An 18,529-nucleotide genomic window follows, 5' to 3' on the forward strand; every position below is an offset into this window, starting at 1 on the left:
GTGAGATGATGTCCAACTAGCCCTGTTGATAAAGTCAAGTATACAAAATTGAGTAACAATCTCCATTCTGAAAAAATGCTTGTAAAGTGTATAAATTCAACCTTAGTTTAAGTGCTGTCATGAGTAGACAAGAGCTGAGAGCCTTCTGGCTGTGGAGGTAAGATGGTTTAGGATCTTGGCTAAAATAAGGTGTGTTTTTGCATCTTGGCTAAAATAAGTATTCTTGGGCATTGTTAAAATGCGGTATGTACAGAAAATCTGTGCAACTCAACAGTAGCGGCATTCTTGAGGCTCATTTGCCTTTAGAGAGGAATGATCATCATGGAGTCATGAAACTTGCATGTTTCAAAGGTACACTGGAAGATTTAGGTTGTGCAAACTGTTCTTCTCCAGTTCGTGTGTTAAGAAACTACTTAATATCTGCTGCTGCCACTTCTATCACCCTTACTTTATAGAAAGGCACTTGAAATAATTATGAAACGCAATTTGAAGTGTTTCAGTTTGACATCATAAAGATGCTCCTAAAATCCACTGCTCTTTTCTGATTTTATGGACTGAAAGTCAGTCCTTGCTATTTCTCATGCTCTGTGCCAAACAGGAGCGTTCAGAAAAAAACATTGCTCTACCAAATTTGTCTGATGAAGCAACACCCATTCCTTTTTCTCCAGAAGATTTTTAACTGATCCTTGTTGAAGTCGGACGTGACCACATGATTTTCACATAATTGCCGTCTATATTTAATAGATTCGAACATGCCTCTTTCTTCGAGTGCATTGCTTGCGGTACAAAGCACAGCACGTAAGTTGGTGACTCACGGTTAGAAGAGCTTCCCTAGCATTTCTCAGTTTCTGCATCTATTTCCGAACGAATGCCACAAGTGTGGAAACCATGTGGATTTTTTCAGTTAAAATAAATAAATCTCAATCCATACTTAAGAAAAAAAGCCACAAATGGTCCTGGATTCTTTTGGGTTTTGATAAGTTCAATTTTGTTAGGTTGTGATTGTAGGAAATCATAGGTTTTTATGATTTCCTTTGGTTCACAGGTTTATTTGGTGTATTTCAAAACTGAATGAATGACTGCTATAGAGACAGTGTACATGGCATAAACTTGAGCTTTAGTAACACAAATCTATCTATGATAATTTGTTTAGTGAAAAACACAAATTGAAATTCTGCCAAATGCCAAAATGCCTATCTTATGGTACCACACAGAAACCAAACACACCCATTTTTTTTCCATTTTTGTAGCCTTTTGCAGAATATGGAGAGCTGTGCTCTTGACACTCCTGGATTATCAGTAGCAGGCTTTGAAATATGCTTGAATAAGCTGTTTTGTGTAGCGGCGTACATGGGGTGGTATTGGGTACTCATGTACATCTAACAAAATGTGTTTTTTGCCTTGTACACTGTCTTTAGCCATTAACAATTATCTTTATTTTCAGTGTATGTAGACATCAAACTTCACTTACAAATTAAATATTTTTTTTTTCCACATTGGTAGCAGCATGAACTGGACCTGGCAGTTTACAAAAGCAATCAAGTTGGTTGTCAGTGTTTGGATTGCCCAGAAAGCCTTGCACAGTCAGTACTGGAATGGCTGGAAACCAGAAAGCATTCGACTTCTGCCTGTGTCTGTCATGCTACGAAGCCTTAACAGCTGGAGCTGGTGCCATTTTTTATCATGAAAGATTAAGGTAGAAAGGGGACAAAAGCAAGGAGGTGTCCTTAAGTGGAAAATAAAAGCTGGACAACTGAACACTAGCTAGCTTGTCTCGGAGGCAGTGGTTGCTAACTGAAGAATAATTAGTTTAGGAATTATTTCAGTGAGTGTTCAAAAAACGAGTATCTGTAGTGCTGTAATTACTGTGGATTTTTAAGCATGCCATACCTTTCACAATTAGACAAGGGCTTCACTTTCCCTAGGAACAGGTGAAAACGTACCAGTTACAAAGAGTTGTAATGCATCAAACTGGCAGTGAAGAGCAGATGTAAGTGGCTGCTTGCCTTGCTGTCAGTGCTGAGGGCAACCGGAGTGAAGTCTGGGTTGGAGTCACTGTTGTCCATTAACTTGTTCCTCTGCTGTGCAGAGACCTACTGGTCACCAAGGGGGTAAGGAAAGGCTTCATGAATCCAGCATGGAAGGACTGGACACGGCCGCAGAGAGCAGAAGATCGTGTTGTATTCAGGACACTCACCTGAAAAAAAATCTAGACTTGGGGACCTTTGTCAAAATAATATTTTTGTGTATAGGACTTTTATTATATAAAGTTGATCAAGCACAGAAGAAGCTTTTGAACCCGTCTTCCATCTTCCAGGTGATTCCTCCTGTTGACTGTGCTCTGAACTCCTTTTCTTTCTGTTTTTGTGATTTTTATTATGTAAAGATTTTTGGGTATGTCCACACACAATTATTATTTTTTTTAACTTTCCAATTTGTAGAAACTATAAAACAATAATTTTCCAATTAAATCCAGTTCAGACACGGCAAAATGGGTAATGCTGACCACCACAAGTTGTGCCTTTGAGCAGATAACATCAACTGGAGTGAAACAGATCTGTAGCCCTTTGAGACTTGAATTTGCTTCTTCAGAAAGGTGTTTAAAATCTGCATGAGGATAGGGAATAAATCTTGCATATGTTGATTTCCCAATTGAATCGCCATTACTTATGCACAGATTCAGATACCAGCAGAATTAGATAATTGAACTTAAACATTTAGGATTTTATTTAATATTAAGCATATATTGTTCTTGAAAACTGGGCCAATTTGACAACCCTGAACACACAAGTCATTTGTCCTCCAAATAGAATCAACAGGGGCAAAAAAACCACGTTTCCCTGTATCACCCCACTGCTCTTCCTCTGCGTGGCAAGACCAACGGTAGCTTAATTCCAGCGTGGTGCCTTTTTTCACTTACAGGTGCTACAGGCCAGGTAACCTCTTGCCTTGTGTCAGGCTGGGGCCACCTACCCCGTCCCTAGATGCACTTGCTATCTGTAGGAGCAACACTAGTTGTCCTCCTGGCCACTTCGTCCATGTTTGGACACGGGGGTGTGGGAGTCAGTAGGTTTCGCATCGTGCTGTTGACCTGGTTCTGTGCAAATGGAGTATTTTTTTTTTTTTTTAAACTTTCTCTCTGAATGCTGTTTGATTTAAATGTTCTGCAGTTTGTTGTCATATTTACACAAGTTGTCTGTTTCTCCTCTGCAAAGCTGAAATTTGGGAATTGTGTAGGTGTCCTGCATCCAGGAATTGCTTTATGCTATAGGTTAAGGCATATTCATTTCCCCTTTGCTTTATTCCATGTTGGTTCACCGCTTTCTGTGCTGTTAATAACTCAGCCAAGGCTCCTAATTTCAGCGCTAGTAAGTGGGGTTGTATACAGATTTGTGGTGCAAAGGTATGAAATATTAAAACTGAATCTCCATACTGAAACAGGCATGCACAAACAGCCTCCTATGAACCACAAAGGAATTTTTAGATTAACTTGAATATCTGTAAGAAAGCCCCACTGCCTTGCAGCAATTAATTCAAGTGATTGGATGCTAGGAATGGTTTATTATAATTGCACACAGGTAGTAATTTATTAGGGTGGCTGTTTCTTTTGGCATATGTCAAGAGGGTCAGAGTTTAGACTTTTTTGGACATTAACCTAGTCTTCTGAAACTCTGAAGTTCCACTTTTTGGTCATTAATTTCATACATGCTGAGATTGTGACAATTAACCCACTTAATAAAGGTCAAGTTTCAATTTTTTCCAATTTCTGGAACACTTAACTTTATTCCTTCTTGAAAATGGGCAGATACAGAATGATAAATAGTTATTAAATGAGAACGAAGATGTAGTTCTGCTGTCAAGATACTATTGAACGGTTAGTAACAAAAGGACCAGAACTGCTATAGATTTGAAGTAAAAGGAATAGCATAAAACAGACTATAGGGAAAGTCTAGATCACTGTTTAAAATATTTTCCACTAACATCCTTGTTAACTTACTCTTAGCTAATTATGCAAATCCTAAATTTGTCCCTTAAATTTTTTTCATGTACACATGTGATTTTTCCAACAGCTCTAAAGCAGCATCTAGCAACGGCTGAAAGGCATAAACTAGCAAAGTGAATAAGGAAGTGGTGGTGGTGTTTTCAGATGACCAAAACCTAGTTATACTGCATTTTAATAACATCTAAAAACTAGAACTGAAGTATGCTGTCACTGTTGAAACCTGTGAAAAGTACCCATCAAAAAGCATAACTATTAATTTTCAATTGTATCATTGCTTGAAGAAGTGTTTGCAGGTGGGGGACGGGATGCCATCCAGAGGGACCTGGACAAGTTCGAGGAATGGGCCCAGTCGAACCTCATGAAGCTCAACAAGGCCACGTGCAGGGTCCTGCACCTGGGTCGGGATAACTCCCGGTATCAATACAGGCTGGGGGGTGAAGGGATCAAGAGCAGCCCTGCTGAGAAGAACTTGGGAGTACTGGTGGATGAAAAGCTGGACGTGAGCCAGCAATGTGCACTCGCAGCCCAGAAGGCCAACTGTATCCTGGGCTGCATCCAAAGCAGCGTGGCCAGCAGGTTGAGGGTGATGACCCTGCCCCTCTGCCCTGCTCTGGTGAGACCCCACCTGGAGTCCTGCATCCAGCTCTGGAGCCCTCAGCACAGGAAAGACATGGACCTGTTGGAGAGGGTCCAGAGGAGGCCACCAAAATGGTCAGAGAGATGGAACACCTCTCCTGTGAGGACAGGCTGAGAGAGTTGGGGTTGTCTCCCCAGAGCCTTCTCTTCTTCAGGCTGAACCTTACTGCAGCCTCCCAGTACTTAAAGGGGGCTTGTAAGAAAGGTGGGGACAAACATTTTAGCAGGGCCTGTTGCGGTGGTACAAGGAATAATGGTTTTAAACAAAAAGAGGGCAGATTTAGAGTAGATATAAGGAAGAAATTTTTCACCATGAGAGTGGTGAAACACCAGCCCAGGTTGCCCAAAGAAGTGGTAGATGCCCCATCCCTGGAAACGTTCCAGGTCAGGCTGGACGGGGCTCTGAGCAACCTGCTCCAGTTGAAAGTGTCCCTGCTCATTGCAGGGGGGTTGGACTAGATGAGCTTTAAAGTTCCCTTCCAACCTAAACTATTCTATGATTTTATGTTAATAAAATCATTGCACCCTTAGTATTATGTCAGTGCTGAGTGATTTTTTGGAAACCTATTTTTCACATACATTTTTGCATAGTTTTCAGGTGTCGGTTAAGATTGTGAGTCATTCTAGAGTATTACTGCAGCAGTTTTGTAAGTTGATGCTGACACTTTAATGCAGGAATGACACACAAATCTTTCAAAGAATAAGCAGCTGTGTATTGAAAATAATAGTGATTCCTGTATAATTTTTTCATAAAGTAGTACATGTACTATTAGCCAAACCTCAGAAATGGAGATACTGTCACAAATTCTCAGTCCTGTTTTGTGGAAGCTGCAGCTCTGAGCTTCTGAACAGGCTCACCTCAAGTACCGAGCTATGCAGTATCTGGTGCTATTAACATGTGCATCAATGTAATTGCACAACATTCATATTCTAATATCACTCATGATTAGATGAAATTATTTCCCCCCCTGGAAAAAAATGTGGCTTTTTGCTTTAAAATACTGCAATACAGTTTGGCCCTGATGTTGCTTATTTTTCATGGGAGAGGTTTAGCTGTTGCTTTAAAAACTCTTACGTTGTCCCTGGAGGTTTTTACACGCACACGAGGTACTCTTTGCCCCTTCTCCCTTTGAGAGGCGTTGTTAGCCTGTGCTAATGCTGTCTAAATGCTCACTAGTTAGTAGCAATACTTGCGGGACAGATGATTTATAGCCACTTGATTCAAAAGATTTTCAGCTAAAGCTAAGTAATCATTTCAAATGATCAAATATCATCTGCCACGAGAAGCAAATATGCAGCACAATGATAGTTATCAAGTTTGCTCTCAGCAAAGTATATTAATCTTTTCTTCAGATTTTACTTTTGGGAGTAGCAATATACTCTGACAAAACAGTTCAGTCATCTTAAGCTGAGTTTCAAGAAGCAGCAGCATTTTTCCTCAGTGAAATGAGGTTCAACAGGTAGAACTTCAGCCTAAAAATTATGTGCAGTCTTGAGATGGACCTCATGATTTTGCATCACAAGAAATTAGCTAGCCTTTTCCTCTTCTTTTGCTTTATTAAGAAAGCTATTTTTGTTGTCCATATTGGGCAACTATATAAAAATAGACAAGTTTTATATCTTGGCAGGATTAAATGAGAAGTATGTGTGTCTTTTTTCATATCCGTGAATATCAAAACAAGACAAGCCTATTTAGGAACAAGGATTTTATTGCTTAACATATATTTGCATCACGCAGTGAAGACATTCACTTTCATGGCACGTTTTCTCCCAATGGTTTCCAAGTGCCTTTCAGCTCTCGCAAAGCTGAATTTTTGCAGTACTTTTCCAAGATGAAGAAGGGGCTACAATAGGGTGGCAGAGGCTAAATCTCTGGTTCTGGTCATGAGAGCTGCCTTTGTTAAATGTTTTCAGGATCATGTGCAATAGTTTTGTGAACAAACTACAAGATTGTTTCTAGAAAGAGGAAAGAAAGATGTGCCTGCTACTTGTTTCAAACAAATGTTTGCTAAAATAAGCAATTCATCTTTAGGAATAGCAGATCATTCAGCATGGGGGGGTTTTTTCTCCCTATCCATGGATTGGGGGAAGAAAGTAATCCTGTAACAGTGCTAAGCATTCCCCAAAGTTAGGCTGGCATTCACGAGTGTAATTGTACCTGTTCTGATCAAGACTTCTTTTCTGGGTTCAGTGATGGCAAATGCAAATAAAGCATTAGCTTGGAAAGCACTGAAGGACACATAATGATACGGTCTGGTCATCCTGTTTCCAAGAAGGTATAAGGAGCCAAATACAGACAACAAAGTCAAGGTGGAGCTTCTATATGAGAGAGCCCCTAAAGGCTTTTTAAGGTAAAGAATAGTTGATACGCGTATATGAAGCAATGAAAAGGTGCTGTAGGGAAAGGCATAGCTGGTCGATTTAGTGACAAAAAGTTCTCTCAGGAGGGTATGGGTCTAAACTGCGCATATCTGCAGGAAAGGCTGAGATTTAGCATGTCTTCCTCATGTAGAATACTTCTGAAAACATTGGATCTGTCAAAGCATCCCTATTTTGATATTTCAAGACTGATTTGTTAAAGAAACAAAACCTGGGCAGCAACATGATCTTTTTGCATTTCCCTACATGTTAGTTTTTTCTTAAATTACTTAAGTGTTAAGAATTCATTGCTCAGCTTCAAATTCGATAAAGTGGTGGAAATCTCAGAGATTGCTGAGTCCCATGAACATCACCAGCCAGGTAGTGCTCTGCTTTAGGAACAGACCTCCTTCATTTGTTGTTAACCTACAGAAAAACTGTATGGAGACAGCCCCCATCACAGTTCATGAGAACCAGAAGAAAATCACGCCACGTTCACAAAAGCCAATTAAATTTAAAACCTCTGATTTTGGTTTCAAATGACCTTTTATTTAAGAGTGTAAGCTCGTACGATTTAAAGACTTCAACCCATTTCTTTGAAATATTGAAGCAAAAGATTCAAAGTGATCAATATCTTAATAACTTTTTGTCCTTCACTGCAAATACAAATTTAATTTTGCTGCAAATTGAAGAACAAACTTGGATCTGGACTGGAAAGTTGCTTTTTGGTCCAGCCCCAGTCACATTCATCCTTCTCTACGTAGGAGGACCAGGGGCAGTCTGAAGGGCAGGGAACCTCAAACTGACCCAACAAAACATAGTTTGACCACTGAAACTTCGTGCTATAGAAAACAAAACGAGAAACCCGCCACTCAGGAGGAGATTGAAAAGGCAAAGCATTGGTCTTAATGCTTCACATTTCTGTTAAAGGAAATAGATAAAATTAAGAAGATAATTAGCCCTCAGCCCTAAGATTACAAGCGGATTCAAATTGAGGGGGGAAGGCAGAAACTTATCCCATGGGCAGGTAATTATGCAGTTGTCTAAGGAGAAAGGTTTTTGCATTGCTTTTGATGCTTTTTCTATGCATGACAGAATGGAAGTTCAGTGGTCTGAGCTGGATTTCCTACATTCCTCGAAAGACCAGTCAGACCGAGTCTTTGATAACAGACTCATCAGTTTGGCAATATGGAGCTTGATGTAGTGTGCATAAGTTTCTGTCCTATTTTATTTTATTTGACAACCTTTTTTTGAAGATCAGAGCATACTTACAATTTTTATAGAACTCCTAAATCATTAAACTCACCACATATGCTTATAAATGGCTTTTGTAGTCTGCTTCAGTTTTTTCATATGCTGGGTTTATATCAGGTAAACCGGAATACATGCAGGCTCCTGACTCACACCTGATTCTCGATATCCCCATAAACACTTGCTGGCAAATGGAGTTAACTCTCTACCACTTGAAATAGCCACTAAATAAGGTGGCTTTTACCACATGCTTTTCACCTTTCAGACCTTTTTGGTCTAGTTACAAGTCAAAACAGCATGTAAGCGGTATGCCAACATCAGCAGAGGTTGATACGGCTGTCCATCATCTTCAGCCTTCACAGGATCCTTGAGAGTACAGCTGCTTTGGTCAGCTGGCGTTTGGCTATAGGACCTTGCTGGTTACTAATATGAAGGAGGAGAACGTGCATAGAGCAGGTGCCACTGAGGTGGTTGAAAAGGTTGGGATGAAATAATACAGATAAAGAAAAAGGAATGAGTCAGTTGAAAATGTAACCTCAAACACTGAAATGTTAAGTGTAGTAAGCCTAAAAATCTGAAGTGTGTCAATTTTCCTGTTTGTTTAGGTTTGTTGTTTTATTTTTTAAACATTTTTCATATTTGCAAGATCTCTAAAGACACCTGTGCCCTCTCTGGTAAAGGGATAAATATGGTACTTACTGGAGTGAGATTTCATTTTGTTCCATTTCAAACCAAATAAGTGTGCATTAGAGATCATGGGAAGTCTGTAAAGGGATTTACCTCCAAAGTTAACAAACCAGCCATGGAACAAAGGGAGAATAGCCCTTGTTTGAAGTCAGTCAGTGGTTACCAAAATGCAGTATGTTGGCACTCCAAGTGCCAGTATTTTTCCTTTGTAAAGCACGCTGCAGCATTCTGGAGCGAGTGCCTCATGCTGTGGCGCAGGATCTCTACCTTTGCCATCTCTCTTTCTCCCTTCATTGACGTGCAGAGAAAACTAGAGCATGGACGGTCTTCGTTGCATCGTTCTCCATACCTGTAAGCAGAGTTGCAGATGATGTACTACTTCTGTCTGGTTCAGATGGGTCATAGGAGAAGATAATTTCATTAGTAAGTGTAAGAACTGCAGAAAGACTTGGTGTTAGCCAGAACCTCAGACATGGGCTCCAGATTATCTGTTCAGCCCACAGCAGGGAACAGCTGACTCTGAATGTGCATCCAGAAGTGCCTAACTTCAGACATGACCCAGCCAAACTCACAGGATAGGTGCATCTCTGATTTCAGCACAAGTAGCATCACCTTTTTTTAAAAACAAGGACTGAATATTTCCTGTGCCCTCTGGGACGTCTGGAAAAAACCTCTAATTCGCAAGCTGTTCTGTTGTGTTTGTGGCTGAACGTCATCAGGCAGTGGCTGGTGCCACATTCAGAGCACTATTTCTTGATTCTCTCTCCTTTGCTTCATACTTATCTCACTTTAGGGAGTGTGAAATTTTTCAGTTCATTATGTTCTGAACTGTTATTTAATTGAAGCCCCTAATGTTCAGTCAGTACACATTGCACACAGTCATTTAAAATATTCCAGCAGTGCACATTTTTTATAAGTGGTTCAATTGGAAGTGATCAAGGTTTGGGACTTCCAGCCTATAAAGGCTTCTGCTATGGAAATGTGAAGTGCTGCTCTCCGTAATTTCAAACTGCTTCCTAAGCAGGCCCTCTGTTCTGACTGTCTTAAACTGCAGCATGATTTCTCAGCACGATGTATGCCCAGAACCTCCAGAAAGGAGCAAGCTGCAGGATTTGATGGAGCCCACTAGCTATGGAGTGTGGTGGGCAGCCCTCCTCCCTAAACAAAGAGCTTGGGTGGGAGATTTTTGCTTTCCTTGTCCTGCCTTGTCCAGAAGTACTGGAACGGAGTGACTGCCCTTTCTTCTGCATGGTGTCTGTCATGCTTGCAACTTTGTCCTTAGTTCCATGAGGTCTTGTGTGGAACTGAGATATGAGCACAGAGAGTCTGTCTAGGTTGTTTTCTTCCAGCAGAGCACTCTCAAACTCCGGTGTTGTAAGGAGGATGGCACTGTAAAAGAAGCTAGGAAGAGCTATGTCATCAGGAGCTCAGATCACAACCAACGGCAGTTTCACTACCCTGGAGTGAAGCCGCGGTGAAGAGAAGATGCTACCCAGGGATTAGGTGCAGCAGTGCAGCTATTTGAAGTTTACTTTGCCTGTATTTTGGACATGGCTGCAACCTGTGACAACACAGACTGCAAGCTCACTTCCATTTTCCATAACCTGTGCACTGATGGTGAAAGGAACTGTGTCAGGGGATGGTTGTCTTCAGTCTTCCCAAGCCCGACTCTGCACAGCAAAGGAAAGGGTCTACTTGTGAGGAAGAAAATTAAGCTCACCTGATGCTTAGAGCAAAATGATACTTGGGGATTACTAGCCATCTGTTGTGGTGGGGCAGGTTAGTGACAGTGGTAGACAACACTGCGTACTGAGTCTCCATCACTTTTCAGTGTTCAAATTTAAAGCTGAAGATGACTCAGAGATTCCGGTTTTATTGAAAATGCTTGGTAATGTCTAGTAATGACCTAGTCTAACTAAAGAACAAGCACTCATTAAAGGTCATTTATCTGAGCAGAGAAAAGTGTTCATTTTCCAAGTACTGTCATCTTCTACTTTAATTAATATCAACCGTGTATGCTGTTGGCAGTGGCTTCAAATATTATAGCATGGGAAGACTGGTCTTCCAGTGACATTTTTAATGAAAAAGTGTAAATCATCTCTCATGAATGCTGTAATTGAGGTATTCATTAGCTAACCTGGACTGTGGAGGAACACCTATAGAAACAAGCTGAACTCTGTGAATCTTGGATAATTTTGTAGGAATGAGAAGTCTTGCAGACATAACCCAGTAAGTTGCTATCAGCTAGGGACGTGTCTGAAGAGGGATGATCCAGGTAGCCAAAAAGACCATTAAAAAAGCAGATGAGGCACAGGCAGGCAGGATCTACACTACTGATGTGTAATGGAAATGTAGGACAAGTAGCTCAGGAACCTGCAGATTCACAAACTGCGTCTGTGAAGATCCTTATCCTGATCCTTTAAAGAGATTGATGAAAGCCCTGGAGCACAAGCAGAAGCTATTATACCCTTTCCAGAATGCACTAGGAATAACAACTCCAACTCTAGATTTATACCTTGAGGCTGGAAGAGTCCACTAGATCCCTGACTCTGATCTCCTCAGTTGTATCCAGTTACCTGGTATGTGTCCATAATATGCATTTGGCTAAGACAAAGGCATCCAATGTTGATACAAAGATAGGAAAAGATGGTGATTCCATTGCTATTCTTGGCAGCTTGTTTCAATGTTTTATCACTCTCACTTTCAAAAAAAAATATTTTCCTATTGCTTCAGGTCCTAATGGTAGATTTTGTACTGCTTTGTTTCACTGGATGCAAAAGCTCTCTTTCTAGTCCCTGGAAATTTCCCTCTGTGAATATACTTGTATGGAATAATCAAGTTTACCTCCCAGGCGTCTTCTTTTGATGAGATAGGCAAAGAAAGCCTCCCATTGTAAGTTGTTTCCTCAAGCCTGAGAGACGTTTCAGGGTGTCCCCTCTGTGTTCCTCTAATTTTTCAGCACTCCTCAAAGATTCCTTCACTGGAATACATCCTGGTACTTGTAACACCAAGGCTGTTTATGGTGGTATTCATGTTTTTAATTACCATTTTGCCTGGTCAAATATCAAAGTGTTTCAGTAGTCCTCTTTGTCATAGTGCTTCTTTGAAGCTCCCGTTGAGTTCCTTGCTCATTGTTTGAATCACTACTATCGATGATAGTTTCCACAGTTCACAGCTGGAGCCTGTATTCTGATTTCTAGACATCTGGCTTTGAGTTCAGGTGCATTAAAAAGTTCTCAGATGTCATGATCCCATTTTAGCAATTGGACCAGAATGCAAGAGCTTCGTGATTGTCTTCACTTACCATGCCTGAAATTGTTATGTCTTCTTAAATTATTTTTTCACATGAATTTTGTTATTTCTGTAAGTCCAGTGCTGGAGTTTTTTATAATCTTCCTAAGTTCATGTGCTGCATGCCATGTTCTGACAAGAAGCTCTATAGTCAAGTTTAATGTCTTCTGGAATATTTTTACTTACGTAGATAAAAATAGGGACATGTTCTCCAGCACATTTTTTTGGAACAGAGATTGCTAAACTCCACAGTCTTCACATTTAGTCATAATTTTAGAAAAACAACAGTACAGAACTGCTTGCAAAGTTTCTGAAGTTCAGCTCCAAATTCAGTTTTCCCAACAGTGGGTTGAATCAAAACTTGTCTCTCCAGGTACCTTCACTTTTTACTCTGGATGAGGACTGTACAACATGGGTGTTTTGGCTCTTCCTAAATACGTTCATGCTCAGCAGTTAGCTTGTACAGTCATTCAGTAAGGCAGAACATGGATCATCTGCACTAGGCAATTCTTGAGGCAGGCATCTCCTAGAAGTGGTCTGAAAGAAATGCCTCTGCTCAGTCGGGCTGTGTCAGGGCCCAGACGTTCGCAAGCTGTGTCAGCAGTGTCTGGTTTCTTACCAGGGGCTGCGCAAGCCTTCACAACGGAGAAGAGTGATTGGATTTTCAAAGACAAATTGCACCTTCAAATTGACTTAAAGTCTCAAAATGTATGCAGGTTTTAAACATGCTCATATGAAGGACTGGTGGGCGGGAGGCCTTTGGTGACAGAGGAGGGCTAAGTCAGATCTCATTTTAACAGCTGGGAGCTTCTGGAAGGGCAGTAGGAGCTGCTCACCTAACGCGATTTCTGGGGTTAAGGACTGAAGTTGCACTGCAGAAGCAGTCCCTTGGCAGTGGGAAATGGGTAGAGACCAGGCAAAGGCGGATGGGAAGGCTCTGATGAGTGAAGAAAGTCTTTAAATTCTGTTTTCTGTCAATGTTTTAAAATATTTAGATTAATTTTAAATAAACATTTTCTTGTAAGTGTTTGCTGAAGGTAGCTTGGCCTGGATTATTATCGACGTTCCCTCAGCATTTCCAGTGCTTCCTAACACATTGTGAAGTGGCACAAAAAGCGGGATTAGGCCCTGATCAACTCCCACTGAAGGTGAGGGTTAAGCTCAGCCCATACACATTTAGTTCGTATTTAATTCCAGCAGACAACTCCTGTGTTATTACCTGAGTTGCTGTGTTGAAGCTCACCTGCAGAAAAGACCATGGCCATGAGCGACCTGAAGTTGGGCAAGTAAGAGTGGGATCTGATCTGAGTGGGATACTGTCAAACCACACACATGTGGACCAGAGGTGCAGGCCTGCCACCCCTCTCCATCCTGAGCCATCCCTATCGTATCCTGGTTTTCAGACAATTTTTTCTCAATACTTCCTGCGTTTTCTTCCAGCCACCCAACTGTGTACCTGCCATCACAGATGCTGTAGTCTTTGTCCTTCACATATGTCCTTCACACACAGAATCCAAACACAAAACCAAGAACCTAGGTGACTTAAAAGTGTGAAGTATTTGCTGGGTTTCACAGCCATATGATTCACATTTTGGTGCGCACACATGGATGTCAGTTTGTAGCAGCTTCTTGTGATGTTGAAAATGCATACAAGTAAGCTTTGCAAACAGTTGGGAAAAGGAAAATGTAACCCTAATTATTTGTACTGTACTAGTGCTGGAGGCCACGGTCAGATTGGTGACCCATCACACTAGAAACAAATTCCAAAGGCCTTGTAGCCTAATGGCCTGTCATAGTTTTGTGTGAATGTTACATTCCACTGTTCCAAATCCTAATGACAAGACAGCTAGTGAGAGGTGTAAAACTCTGGAAGAGAAGACTTTTAAATGAAAGATCACAGTGTATATGTCCCATCATTAATATCCAAAACCCCTGGTTCATGCTATGAACAAAATGAGATAATAATCTTCATTTCACCATGAGGCGGTGTTTGTACACAAAAACTTGCAGTAAGAACCTCAATGACAGATTTATATAGCATTTAAAAAAATATCTTGGAAGAAGTTTGAACTTTTTTTGCTTAGGATCAAGCAGAATCATTATTGGCACTCTGAGACGAAAATTGCTCCCTACTTTCGTTCAAATCTTAAACCAAATGAATGAATACTTTTTTTTTTTAAGTTCAAAATAACTCTTTTCATTTTGACTTGACCGTTGTAACTACCTTGTGTCTGAATCATAGAAGTCTTAGTACTTAGTTACCTTGGAACAGCTATCCTAATTCCCAAGATGGGTGGCATGCTTACTGTACTGAGGATGGACAGAAACCTCTGTATTAGTCAGTCTGGTTCCCTGAAGCTACTGGTTTTCATATTTGTCTATAATCCCATTCATAAACTCATAAAATTACAGTTTAAAACCAGTTATGTTTCTTGATCCCACTGCCTGTACTTAGAAGTTTTTTCCCGAAGCTCTGTTGATGTGGGTGTGAAGAGTCAATTTCTTCTGCTGTTGAAAATGGGGTTCTCCTCCAAAACACCAAGAATGGTTCGAGAGATATTGCTGTCTCACGTGCAACTCATTAAGGCTGAGGCTGATTTTTCTAGCAAGAAGGGAAAACATGGTCAAAATGCAGTGAATGAAAGCATATGTTGGCACACTTTGGTTACAGGTGCAATTAAAGAAGAAATATTAGCAAGCCCTGTGGATTGTGACATACCCTGCACTGCCTTCACTTAAGCTCCTGCTTTCACACTGCTTTGAGCATCAGCACTTGAGCTGATTTGTGTGGAGGGAGTTGCACTAAAATACACGTTTTTACACAAAGTGACAAGCTTGTGTACCCTTCTGTAGCAGAGACATGTAAATCCAGTTGAATTATGTGGATATTCCTGATTTTTTGTTAACGTGCAGATTTCAGTAGATCCTTCTGGTAATACAGCCTTGGGAAATTTTAACATCTGTAAATGCTTGAGCTCTCTAGGAACCAAGTTACTCAGGGTTATTGATCAAAGTTTAAACAACACCTTGCAGTAGCTCAGCTGATGAAATGACCACAGCGTGTGGAGGTGGTGCTGCCCAGGAGCAGGACACACACTGAGAGTCAAGTGTCCCAGCTCTTCCACTACCCTACCCTGTGACCTTGAGAAAGATGCTGTGTTCTTCTGTGCCTGCTTCTCCACCTATAAAAGGGTCAGCGTTTTGAGCTAAATGCATTGAGAGTAATAGATACCGTCCAGACATTCCCTGGAAGAACCGAGCTAATTTGGTATCTGGGATGTAGCAGAGTCAAGCCCTGTTTGGCAATACAGTGGTAGGACAGCACTGGGAAAGAAACACTCTTCAAATCTCTGCAGTTTCTTCTCCTTGAGACTTGAGTGCTATTTCATTAAACGGGTAAGAAATGAGTCTGTTGAGCTGTGGCCTAAACTCCCTCCCGCATTAAAATGGGCAGCAATGTTTGTAGCCAAGCATGAATCATGGTACAATCATGGTGCCATGTACCATGACGAATCGTGTCATCACTGACAACATGCCACAATGGCAGTTTGTGCAGAAAAAGCACTATGGACCTGCATTCGGGAACGTCCTTCACTTACACTGCCAGCCAAGTCCTGAAGAGCTGCACCTGTTTGACTCTTCATTTGCAGAAATGTTGGAACCAGTGGTTGTGGGGCAGGCTGACTTCTGAGGAGCCATGCGGTACTTCTCCAGCACCAGCAACACCCCACTGAGGGCATGCAAACAAAAGTGGTGCTTCTAATCTCAACATTTGCATTTATCTGAAAATAATTAGCTGAAGGGAAAATAAAATGCCTTCTATCCTTGCAAAGCTGGGAGGAAAGGGAAGTGCATCTAAGATTGCTTCAAATGAAACAGTGAGGCTCAGAGGAACCAGAGACCTCTGCTTGTATGCTGCATTCCTTACTCCCGAGACAAGTTTATGAAGGAATGGAGTGTCTTTAATCATTTAATTTGGTTAATTTAAAGCTACATATGCATAATGTATTTACAGAGAGGTAAAAACCTCTAATTCCTGCATTTATTATTGTAACACACAGTATTAGAGTGATTTTTTTTTTTACTATTGCGATCTGCACACTGTCTGAGGGTGTTAGAGTTCTACACATCATGCTTGAGCGAGTGTGTTTGAAGGGGTTTGAGACTCCAATTCACATATACCATCCTCCATAAATTATGTACAAAACTTCCATTTATACACAAAGGCGTTGCAGAAATTATAATACAAATTAATCTACAGGACTTTCGTTCCAAGTCATTGTTTTATGCCCCTTGTCTTAAAGGAAAAAAAAAAAGGTCTATTTCCCGCTCCACACTATAAGGGGGATTCGGTTTTGGTGATACTGCAATAGTGCGTTTTGTTGAAGGAGCATTTAGCTCATTCACAGCAAAAACCCAGGGAACCCACCTTGTTGAAACTATCTCCAAATACAATTTATGCAATCTATTCAATTCATGTAAGTGGGACACCTTTTCTAATTCTAGCTCATGGGAATTTAATTGCCACGTTTGAGCCTTTGTCAGGATATCTATCACTTTTCAAGGACTTCATGGATGGATAAAGAATTCAGTGCGGTCCAGATCTTTTACAAGGCTTGACAACTAATTCTGACCTTCTCTATGTGTAAAACGTGAGTCCTGGAAGACCTGGCTGAGAGAGAGAATTTATTCCAGGGCTGCCTCATTCCCAGGTAGCTTTAAATTAAGTTCCAGCCTGACACAGAAGATTTCTCCAATGTAAGTACCAGACCACTCACCTTTAGATAGCTGAATTTTCCCTCATTCGTTTTCTGACCTGGGCTATACTTTGAGCAGCCAGCTTCACTGAAGGCACTGTGTGTCCACCATAATGCCTCTCATCACTAATTCACAGTCCCTTGGCATGTATGAAAGCTTAAATTATTTCCTGCAGTGTGCATTAGCTTGCACATGTCTACACTGAATTTCATCTTCCATCATGCTGTCTGGTCAAGTCTTTCTGGAACACGTTGTAGCTCCCCATAGTCTTGAGTAACCTAAAAAATTCTGTGTCATCTGGACATTTTGCTAATTCACTATTTACATACCTACTCCCAGGTCACTAAGAAACATCTCTCACTACAAACTTTTGGCTGGCAGGCATAAATTCTTAATGTGTATTCAAGCCATGAGCCAATCTAGGGCTATTTTTTAGTTTGATTTATTTGAAGTAGCTTTTAATGGCTTATCAGTAGCTGTTGAAGGCAATGAAATCAGCGGTAGCTTTACAGGTTTTGCTTTCTTGAGCTGGAGTGGCCACTGGAGGCAGCGGGGCTCACATTCTGCTCCCCTGGACTAGAAGATAGCTCTTTCCTAAACCTGCGTGGGACGTGAGCCTCTTCCCTTTGCTGTATTTTTGCTGTGCAGGGAGGATAACAACTCCCAAAGGTGGCAGCAAGTAGTCGTGGTGCAGAAGGAGAAGTGTATGCCTCTATTCTAGGAAACTGGGTTGATCTAATCCCCTGCCTGCTCGGAGGTGGTTGGCGCAAGAGGAGGAGACAGGGGCTGACAGAGGCAGCCGAGAGAGAAGGGATGTGGGCCAGTCCTGGCTGTTGTTGGGCCTCCCGCCAAGGTTGTCTCCCCTATCTCTGCTTGTGCAGGGAGGCAGTTACTGACCTGCCCCTCAGAGTGGCTCCCTGTCTGCTCTCCCTGGGAACGCTGAAGGTAATGTGATGGTACAGCTCTTTTTTCCCAAAGAGGAGATCCTTAGGACTGATGTGCCATGTTAAGCATAGCAAGTGCAGCATCCCTTGGGAAGAAAACGGGACGCGGCCTCATCCTTTAGTGTGGGATGCACCTCAAGAGATTCATTTAACCCACCTGGTTCCTCACTTGCCATTGTAGAAACTTTATATTTTACTTTGTAAATACTCTCTGTTTCTTCCTAAGCTATACTGTCGATACTTGTAGTGACAAAGAAGGAGGTGCTGTGGGCTACTGGTTGCTTTGGATGGGGTGGAGGGGACCTGGGCAATGTAGGTGAAGTAGGAGGTAATGCTGGATTTTGAAATTTTAAGAGGTAGAATTTCCAGAAAAGAAGGAATCTCCTCTTTCTCTGTCCTTTACACATGATCTCACATGATCTAAAAAATATGAGGGTCATGAGCTCTCCTGGCAAAGCCACCACCATACTGAAAAGGTTACCACTAGTGTCTGCTGTTATGCCCAGCAGCAGCAAGGACAAGACATGAGCTGAGCACTTAAACAGTGAATCATTGCCACTAGCAATGATACTTAGTTGACAGCAATAGGATGGCATCTATT

The sequence above is a fragment of the Phaethon aethereus genome, assembly GCF_964289735.1.
Source record: "Phaethon aethereus genome assembly, chromosome: 5".
In the NCBI taxonomy this organism is placed as follows: domain Eukaryota; kingdom Metazoa; phylum Chordata; class Aves; order Phaethontiformes; family Phaethontidae; genus Phaethon; species Phaethon aethereus.